This window comes from Myiozetetes cayanensis, unplaced genomic scaffold (genome assembly GCF_022539395.1).
Source record: "Myiozetetes cayanensis isolate MyiCay16 unplaced genomic scaffold, myiCay2020 scf29, whole genome shotgun sequence".
Taxonomy (NCBI): domain Eukaryota; kingdom Metazoa; phylum Chordata; class Aves; order Passeriformes; family Tyrannidae; genus Myiozetetes; species Myiozetetes cayanensis.
This window is the reverse complement of record NW_026087510.1, coordinates 4212565-4222552: the sequence shown is the minus strand read 5'-3', so window position 1 is coordinate 4222552 and position 9988 is coordinate 4212565. Positions and strand designations below refer to the sequence as shown.

The 9988-nt window shown below is 44.9% G+C and overlaps 1 long non-coding RNA gene across 5 annotated transcripts in view; it reads right to left on the bottom strand.

Annotated features, from left to right (window-relative positions):
* Positions 1–232: 232 nt before the first annotated feature.
* Positions 233–9988, bottom strand: part of LOC126644059 (uncharacterized) — a 77424-nt gene continuing 67668 nt past the window's right edge. For 3 of the 5 annotated variants that reach the window (XR_007629845.1, XR_007629848.1, XR_007629849.1), the window contains 2 exons: positions 5308–5408; positions 233–4083 (listed from right to left, as the gene is read on the bottom strand). This is a non-coding gene — a long non-coding RNA (uncharacterized LOC126644059). Of the gene's footprint in view, positions 4084–5111; positions 5205–5307; positions 5409–9988 lie in introns of all 5 variants that reach the window. The other 2 variants (XR_007629846.1, XR_007629847.1) reach the window with 2 other exon arrangements.

The following is a 9988-nucleotide window of genomic DNA, read 5'->3' as shown; positions in this document are numbered from 1 at the left end:
CACCCACCCCTCCGCTCAATGGCAGCACCGCTGCCTCTCGCACCACACTGTATTTGCAATATGTGCTAATTTACCAGCTATATGCCCTTGGATTTTAAAATGAACTCATCAGTCAATGTTTCTAGTAGCGATGCTCTCTCTCCCTCTCTCCCTCACACACACCCTCCACTGCAGACATGTTACTCATTCTCCAAGCATTTCCTCCCCGAATGTCCGTCAGACGCATATACACTTCATTGATCAAACCAAATCCCCTGATAACAATAAATAATAATACAGACAGTTAACATCAGCGGGGAGCAGAGCGGGGAGGGGGGAGAGACAAAGATGACGACTAAATCTGCATTGTGCTTTAGGAGGCTGATCCCTGCGTTTCCCAGGGATGCTCCACACACACAATGCAGGTACCCCCGAGGCGAGCACACACCTCGTCCTGGGGGCCTTCCTGAGACACCCCCCCCACCCCACCCCCCCAGTTTGCCCAAGCTTTCAGGCTGGTGATTTCTAATACCTGAATCCACACAGGCTCCAAAAGGTGCTTGTAGGAACAGAAGGTGCTTCTGGCTGTGAAGCACCTACCACAAAATCCAGCGATAAATAAAGGCAGCCTCTTTGTTAGGCTGTGCACTGCAGAGACGCTGAGGAATTAAAGGTATCCGGGCATCCAGAGACCCTGGGATGGGTCCAAGGGATTTTTAGAAACACCTTCTCAGCTCCCACTGAAATCTGTTCCCTTTGTACTGAAGACAGAGAGCACCTATGCAAGAAACCAGGTTAGGAAGACGGGCTATTAAACATCCCTCTGCTACACGTGCCGGGTATTTCAAGGGCTTTAGGGTTTCTGTGGCTTTATTTCCCAGTTTTCTGGGGCTGAAACAGGGGAGGCAGGAGACTGGGATTGCCTCTTGGGGTTTTGGCTAGTTAGACATCTTGTGTGGGTCTGGCAAAGGGAAAGTGGCTGCAGTGTAAGTGTTCGGGAAGTTGGGGAGGGTGGGGCTATCTAGAAATCTTTGACTCACTGGGGTAACTCCCTGAGCACAGGAATCAAATTATTGCTCAAAGCAAACTGCATTTTATGAGCAGCAGCCTCAGAATGAAATTCTGCATGCACACAGCTAAAATAAACATATGGAAATAAATATACAATACATAATTAAATTATTGGGTGCAATGCAGAAGTCCCTGGGTGATGGAAGAGGTGGGATTATGCAGCAAAGTCAGTCTGGGAATCCACAGATACAAATTTTCTTATTTATACCAGCATAATCCTGATTGGCATCAGCCTAGATAGGGGAAGAATCCAACCCTGTGTACTGAAGGATCTAATCTTTGGGAAAAGTAGACTGGATCAGAGGCTGTATCTGCCAACCATCCTTTCACTGCCTTTAGATTCCCTCACCATCACAGCGATATTCTGCCATCACACAGAACATTTCGCATCCATTGTCTCCTTCCACTTCTCTTATCTTCCTTCCAAAAAAAAAAGTTTAATTTTTTAAAGTTTTGTAGCAAACACATAATTTCTTTACACGATTTAACCAAGCCTTTGGAGGATACTTATTTCAAGCAGTTAACACCTGACCCCAATTTTTGTGGGTAATTAGTGAGCTAGATAACCACACAAAGTGGGTAATTATTTAGTACCCAAGGGTACTGTACAAGAGGGTAGAGGCTGGCAGTGTGAACAAAAGCACATCCCTAATTATTGTATCCATACTGGGGATGTTTTAAGAATAGTTACTCCATCTAATGATCCATGATAAATCAGTAAACTATTTTGCTTCCCTTAGCATTGTATGCAAGGGATGACCAAGGGCAGGATGTGAGGGCAAAGCAAATGGAAGCCCCAACTTCAGTATGTTCAAGAGAAGCAAGAGGCATCCACTGGGAGAAGGAAGTAAGACTGGAAGTGCCTGCTCTAGAACAGCCTAATAACCATCCCTGATGGGTAACAGGTTGGTTGGGATGGCTTGAAAAGCCACGTAGGAAGCTTGTAGGGCCCTGGCTCAGGGTCTGCTTCTTGCACAGGTAACGTGGCCACGCTGATGGATCTTTGTGCACAACAATAACCTTAATCATGTCTTAACAGAGTTCACTCTTGCTCACTGAAAAGCAATTTAAAGCTGTACAAATGAGGTGTCTTGCGTTTGGGGCAGCTCAGAGATGCCAGAGAGTAGCACTGGGGGAGGGGGGGGAAGAAAATCATATTTGATGAATTTCAATCCTCTGTTGCCTCCAACATTTATGTTGCAACAACCCCGTTTCTCCCATGGAAAATATTACATCCTCAGTTGATTTTTTTCCTCAAATTTAAGAAGGAAGAAACGTGAATCACATTGAAATATAAACCAAATAAGAAAGATTCAGCTGTCAAATTCATACAAATATCTCCAAGGTGGGTGCCAAGAGGGTGGTGCCAGACTCTTTTCAGGGGTGCCCAACAACAGGACGAGGAGCAGTGGCCATAAAGTAAAACACAACAAGTTCCATCCCAACATGGGGAAGAATTTAGGGTGGCAGAGCACTGGAACAGCTGCCCAGGGAGGGCGTGGAGTCTCCCTCTCTGGAGACATCCCAACCCCATGTCCCTGTGTCACCTGCTCCAGGTAACCCTGCCTGGGCAGGGGGGTTGGACTGAGTGACCCCAGAGGTCCCTTCCAACCCTGACTGTTTTGTGACTGCGTGAAAAAACGTTGGGTTTAGATCAGCAGAACCACAGGATAAGTGTTATGCTGGAAACAGCAGCACACACTCACTTTAGGGCATCTTCAAGCCATTACACTCAGAGGAAAAGCACTTTCCTTTTTTAATTGCTTTTATGAATCATCACTGACATCCAGACACTTCATTTACTAGAGTCCAGTAACCTTGTTTTTCAAAGGCTCAAATTCCAAAACCTTAAGGGCCTCCGGGCTGGCACAAAAAAAACCCAAAAAACAAAAAACCAAACCAGAGGTGTCATTCTAGTTTGATCACAGCAATTAACTCAGCCTGGTGCTTTGGGATCACCCAAGCCAGGCACTCCAGAAGAAAACACAACTGGCAGCATCACCTGGCCCTGTGACCATCAGGAATTTAAAATCTAAACAGAGAATGTTTGAGGGGTTTCCACAACTCCTCATATTTCTCTATTGTTCTGTGGTTGGGTTGGTTTTTGTTTTGTTGGTGTGTTTTTTTTTTGAGTGAAATAACCACAACTGAAAGAGGCCTGAAAATTGTTCTTATGTTTCAAAAGGGGCCAAGTCTCGGCAGCTCGTTTATAAATAAATATAAATAAATTGGTCTCCCCCTCACTGATCCTCTCAGGGACCTGGTTTGCAGGAAAAGTTCTTGTAGAAATGCAGTGAGAGCAAGTTTGCAGAGAGAAGCTGGAAAACAGAAAGGAAGAATGAATTTAGTCACAGAGAAGGGATCAAAGCAAGAAGAGACCTTGGTAGGTGCACAGTTGGAGCAGAAAGCAGAGAAAATACAAACTATTACTAATTTTTTTTTCCTCAGATCAATTGGAATTAGCAATTCATAGGAGAAGGAATGTTCAGCCAGGGAGGAAGCTTTAGGGACTTAAGCATGAACTATAAAACCTTAAGGCCTTTTTGAGACAAGTCAATAACTTCACTCCAGGCAAACTGTACAGAGATTACTTAAGAAATATCTTTAAAATAACACAGCTCAGCTATAGGGACAGAATACATGAAAATAGTTTACAAATTAATAAAATGCCTTCAGGGGAGTAAAAAGCATTTACTAACACAAGTGAAGGATTCTAATGATGTGGGGAATGGTACAAATTCACAGTGTGGGGGCACATCCAAGGACAGCAAAACTGGGCAGAGGTGTCACGACTGGGATTATTTCCAGAACATCACCCCACAAAGTGAGGAGCCTGACAACCAAAATTTGAGCCTTGCTCTTTTGTAGACCACTGGCCAGTTCCACATCAAGTCAGTGATAAAATCACTTCTTACCTTGCTTGCCCATAATCCAGAACCCCCACAGCAACGCTCACCGTGCCCTGGGAGTGATCGAGGTCCTTGGCAGAGAGCTGCTGTGTCCAGACTGCTTTTGTCATCCCCATCTGATGCCCTGTCAGTCAACAGAGAGGATGGAGTGTGGTTGAATTCCATTTCACCACCACCAATTCCTTTTATCCTGACTCACCCACCAGCTTTCAACTCCAAACCCAACGCCACCCTGACAACAACACAGCTTAAAGAGCGGTGGTTGTATTTTCTCCCCATTCCCCAGTTCTGAAAACAGGTTCTCTTTGAGCTCCAACTCTATCAGTCCCTGGATAATGGAGAACAGTTGAAATAATAAGGTGAAAAAGCCATAAAAGAACTGATTTCCAAGGAAAAAAGCAAACAGGCAGTGCTGTTCCCCTCCTGGGAAAGGCCCTGGGACACTGCACCACTTGGGACCCTCACTGAAACCCAAGTTCAGGGAAAAGGGAGAAGTTCAGCTCAGAGTCAGCCAATATCACAGAGGAATTCAAAAAGAAAGGTTACACAGATTAATTCAGCCCATATCAAAGAACAAGCCTGAGAAGTGGGAACGCTGTACCCAGAGTTATGTGTGTTTTGTCTGCAGGGAGTTACCAATCTGCCCTGATCCCTGAGTTCTCCTAAACACAGTGAATTGAACCAAACTAAAACTCAAGGTGAAACTCCCAAGTTATGTGCAGGAAGTCATGCAAAAAAAGTACTACATCTCCTCCTGCATGATTTTCCAATTCCATCTCACGGAAAGCACCCGAAAACCCTCATAATTTCACGTGGTTTCAGGTCCACCCAAAGTTTCAAAGAAGATTCATGAAGAGCATAATGAAAGCTCCAAGAACCTCACTCTAATTTCAGATAAATCTAACCTGTTTTGGTGACATAATTTCTTAAGGTCTGATATTTTGAAATATATCAGTGACTAAGAGATGGAGTTATATGAACACATTAACCTAAAAGGCTGCTACAAAAAACCCTGTCTGGTCAACATTTAATGGCTTTTTAAACTTCACCTGAAATATCAACAGAATCATTGCACAAAAAAATAAATATGATGTCTCTCAATGAACTCTTTCTTTTACTTTTTTTTTCTGAAAAAGCCAATGAAAATAATACCTGTTGAGGCTGTTCAATTAGAGCCTAAACTGCTGAACCCAAATTCAACTTCAGAAACATGCAGAAAGGTTAGGGACATTTTGGGAACCTGAGCTGGCAGGAAAAGTAGAAAATTAAATTAAAGTTACATATCCATGAGACTAAAAGCAGAGCTAGAATGAATTGTATTTCAATAGGAAAGGAGTGCTGGAGTCACCTGTAAAGGAGAGGTTGTAATTCAGAGATTGAGGGCCTGCAGTCCACAGATCTTTTCCCATCTCCTCCAGGAATTCACTGTGGACTATTTTCAGTTCTTCCCTACAGAAAAAAACAACACAAATTGATAACATAACTGTTGCACCTCAGAAAGGAGTTGGGACTCTGAGCCTTAATTAATGTTTGTAAAGAGCCCTGAGAGACTGCAGGGACCTGAAGAACCTCAAAGCTCACTAATTCTTAAACATCCCCTGACCTCTTGTCAGACTTCACCCTTCTTACCAGCACTTATTTCTTTTTAAAGAGAGGGTGGAATTATTTAAAAGATAAAACAAAGATATGTTTCCTAGGTTTTCTAGTACTACAGTTGACACAATTTAAAAAAAAAAATAGATGAATTAACACACGAAGGCTTATTTCTCGCATTAAATAAATACATGTCTTAGGCACTGCAAAGGTAGGACACCCAAATATTTCCTCCAGCTGGCTGGTGGGTGCAAGGCACTGTTCCCTGCCCAGGGAGAGGCAGGAGCTGGCTCAGAACCAGGCAGAGGAATCCCAGATCAGCTGTGCTGACAGTGGGGAGGATCCAACAGCCCTGCCCTGTTCCCAGCCCTGCCGCTCCACGTGCTCCGTGGCTTGGGCAGGTCTCTCCATCCCTGCTCCCCCTCCTGCCTGCCTCATGCACTCAGACTGGGGACAGGGAGCCTCTCCTCACAGGGTGACTCCAGGATGCCAAGACATTTCGGTGTCAAAGAAGTCACAGTCCCGGGCACCTCAACCCGAGCCCTCGCCGCTGGGAAACCATCACGGCAACTCCTCTTCAGCTGCTCCCCTGGGGCTGAGAGCAGATTAAAAAACCAGAGAGCCACGTATCAAGGGGGATGTGACAGACAGAATGAGTGTCAGGAGGCGAGGAAGACACGGCAGCCTCTGAGGACTCACATTTGGCCCATCAGACACTGCTCGGTCCCTGCGTGCCAGAAATAGCAGCAGGAGCAGCAGCTCCCGGTGCCATCCACACTTCTGCATCACTGCAGGCTCTGCTGCACCCTAAACCCAGAGCTACTGCCTTCTATAATGCAAAAAGACAGCAGAACACTTTCATGAGAGAGAAAACAGGGAAAACAAACAGTAAAACCCAAATATCGTACTTATTGTGATAACAAATAACATGAACAGGTTGCTTAACTTACTGTGATAATGTAAAACACTAACAGGTTACCTAACTTGCTATGATTATAAATAACATTATTTAGGATTTATCAAGTGTAATGATAACCTTTTCAAGTTGACTCTAACTGCTGTTAGATTATAGCCATGGTCAACTTTAACTCTGTAGAACCAATGACTGGCTGTCAGCACAAAGGCAGCCCATCAGAAATATTCCTTCTCTTGCAATTCCAACATGACTGACTCTCAGCAACTCACACATGACCAGTTCCTCTGTCTTTGCAACACTCCTGATGAGGAACAAGGACCTCTATTTTATAGGCAGGGAATAAAACTGAAGAAAAATAAGTGACTCATCCAAGACCGCACAGGGAGTCCAGGGCACAACTTCAGGGTCTGCACCAATGGTTTAATAAAGGAAAATAAATTGTTTCACTCTGAGGGTAGAGGCTTTGCCCCATTAATAATAAAACAGGACAAGCCCCAGGAGCTGTACACAAACCAGGATCCCTCGCAGTGGAGACAATATTAAAGTGGCAAAGCTAATTCACCTGCTTGGTGTCTCTACAAAATCCCACCTTCGTGTTTCCCAGGAACAACTTCCACCAGCCACCAGAGCAAACATCAATTCCCTGGGACCAAACAGAACCATGATCCCAACCCTGGTGCACAGAGAAACCCCTCCCAGCCCGACCTACACGTGGGATGATTCAGTAACAGCCCCTAAATCTCATTATCTGACCCACACAGGTGGTCTCTCCTGCTTCCCTCTCGAACTGATTGTCCACGTGGACCCAACTGCAGCAGCAGGTCCCAAGTGACCATCTGATCACTTTTCCTGCTTAATTGCCATTTTTAATTACTTGCATGGCAACAACAAAAAGCCAATCCAGCAACGGAAATCCATTCTTCGAACAACTTCTGCCTCTTTCCTCAGACACCAACTATTGCTCCATAAGCCATTCCTGATTAATGTGGGGCCCTCGTGGGAAAGCCACTGCCTGTCTCCTGCTTTCATTTCCTATAACTTCTCTCCTTCAACCAACAACCCAAGTCCCTAAAAAGCAAGGGCAAAAGATCCTTCATTTTATTGTTAGGAGATGACAGCGTTTTTCCCCTTTGCTGTTTTCTTTCAGGAAGATAAATTAGCACTACATTTGCTCCTCCATGTGGTGGGATTTCTTAAATAAAAACGTATGTTATATATACGTAGGAACTTGGAACCAGAGCTGCGTTAGCCTGTTAACCATCCACGTTTGCTTCAGACTTGGCCAGCCACCTAGAAGACCTGCCAAGACCTTTCTGGCAGCCTCTTCCCAACAGTTCCAGGAAAACATGGAATATTCAAAGAATCTGAGGGCCTCCCGGCTTCGTTTGTCACCACTCTCCTTGCCCACTTAAAACTAAATCACAGGCAAATTGCTCTAATGCCCTATTAAAGATTTAAAAATGGTCTTCTCCCGGAGTAGGGTATCTGAGGACAGATCTGTGCTAATATATAATGCAAAACCCTCGTTCAGATGTGATGCAATGTGGCACGAGGCAGGGAGGGAGCTGCTTCACAAACCTGGAGCTTCCCAAGTGAATTCTGCCCTTCTTGGAGCTTCCAAACCTCCCTCGGACACCCAGGCAAAGGAGAGACTCGTTTTGTCCTTGTTGTTGCTCCAGCACTGGCTTCAAATTGACAGAGGGGAGGTTTAGATGGGATATTGGGAAGAAATTCTTGGCTGGGAGGGTGGGCAGGCCTTGGCACAGGTTGCCCAGAGAAGCTGTGGCTGCCCCATCCCTGGGAGTGCCCAAGGCCAGGCTGGATGTTGGAGCAAGCTGGGCTGGTGGAAGATGTCCCTGCCCATGACAAGGGGTGGAATTGGATGGGCTTTAAGGTCCCTTCCAACCCAAACCATTCTGGATTCTCCGAAATCACCACTGAGGTTTCAGACCTGTCACACAAGCAGCAAACAAAAATGCGAAGTTACACCAGAATTCACCATTTTTGGGTCTCAAGGCACTTCTTGGGCAGTGCAGTTGAAGACAGGCTTGAGTCCCACTGCCTAGAGCGTGTCTGTGACCTGGAGATCACCAAAAGACAAGATTCTATCACTGAGACTCAGAGCAGAATGAGATTGTGGACAGGTATTTCACAGCTAAAAATTGCCTCTCTACTGGAATATAAACGAAACAGAGAATCACAGAGCCTCTCACAGCAGCAATTCCCCCAGCAGAGTGTGGATATGCTCCTTCTGTTGAGGAAGGAAGGGACTGCAGTTCTTTAACTCTGGTGCAAAATCCCAAGTAGTCCCTTTATGAAATGCAGCCACCAGCACCTGGCCCTTGAGGATTTATTAAATGCCGTAACAAACTAAATAGCAACATAAATAGGGAATTATAAATATGATATTTATAATATCACACCCCATAAACCACATATTATTATACTATATATTCCTAAAAATAAATATAAATATAATATTGCTGATCAGTAACTTCCATCCCAAAGCCTACAAACAGACCTGATTTACAGTCCAACAACTACATCATTACCAACACAGCAAGTAGTGGACACTGATTGTATTTTGTCCATTAACACCTCCACTAGTTTAACTTCTCATTCACTAATTATTCCCACATTCAAATGAGGGCAAGCACGTGACTGAACTATCTTAGGGCTCTTCTAAAATAAGTTCCTCTTTCACATTTCAAAAGCCATTGGAAGGGCAGTTTCTCAAATCAACTCAAACCACAAGATCTGTAGCAGAGAGCAATCGAGTCTTGCCTTCTTCCCTTCCCATTTCCTTCCTGTTTTTCCTCCTCTTCCTCATTCTTTTTTTAAAATCCCATCCTCCAAATCCAACAACCTCCTTTATGAAAGGAAATGGGAAGCCAAGAGGAAGCTGTGGCATCCGACAGGCTGCAAACACCACTACTGCAAACCACTCTCTGATGCCACAACTGCTATTTGTTGTCAGAGGAGATGAGAGGCCACTTCAAACACAAGAAAAACAAACTTTTCAATAAACCCACACCAGTGCCATTAATCCCAGAATGGGTTTGACCTGCTGTTTGCAGCAATTCCTTAAATCTCACTTAAGCCAAGGAATACAAAGGGCCTGCCTACACTCTGCAGGGGCTGCAGTGACCCCAAATCTAGCACCAAGCACAGATCTCCAGCCAGGATCATCTGGGAGTGAAGCTCAGCTCTAACCTCACACTGCAAAGGGGGTGTGAAGGCAGAGCCAGGTGTGACCCCCCCTCGCTGCTTCTGGAACTTTTATTACTCCTGGCAATACCAGGGTTCCAGGAAATGTATTTAATGGGGAGGGAAAAGGTCACAGCATATGTTTAGATGCAGATCTCAGTCCAACTGACCTGGCTTTTGTACCCAGCCCTCCAATAATATACACTGCCTGGCCTTGGGTAAATCACTCACCTTCCTCTGCTTTCCTTTCTGGACAGGGGATGTTCAATCCTTTCCCACTGGAAAGGAGTTATTCAATGGTCCATGCATTTGA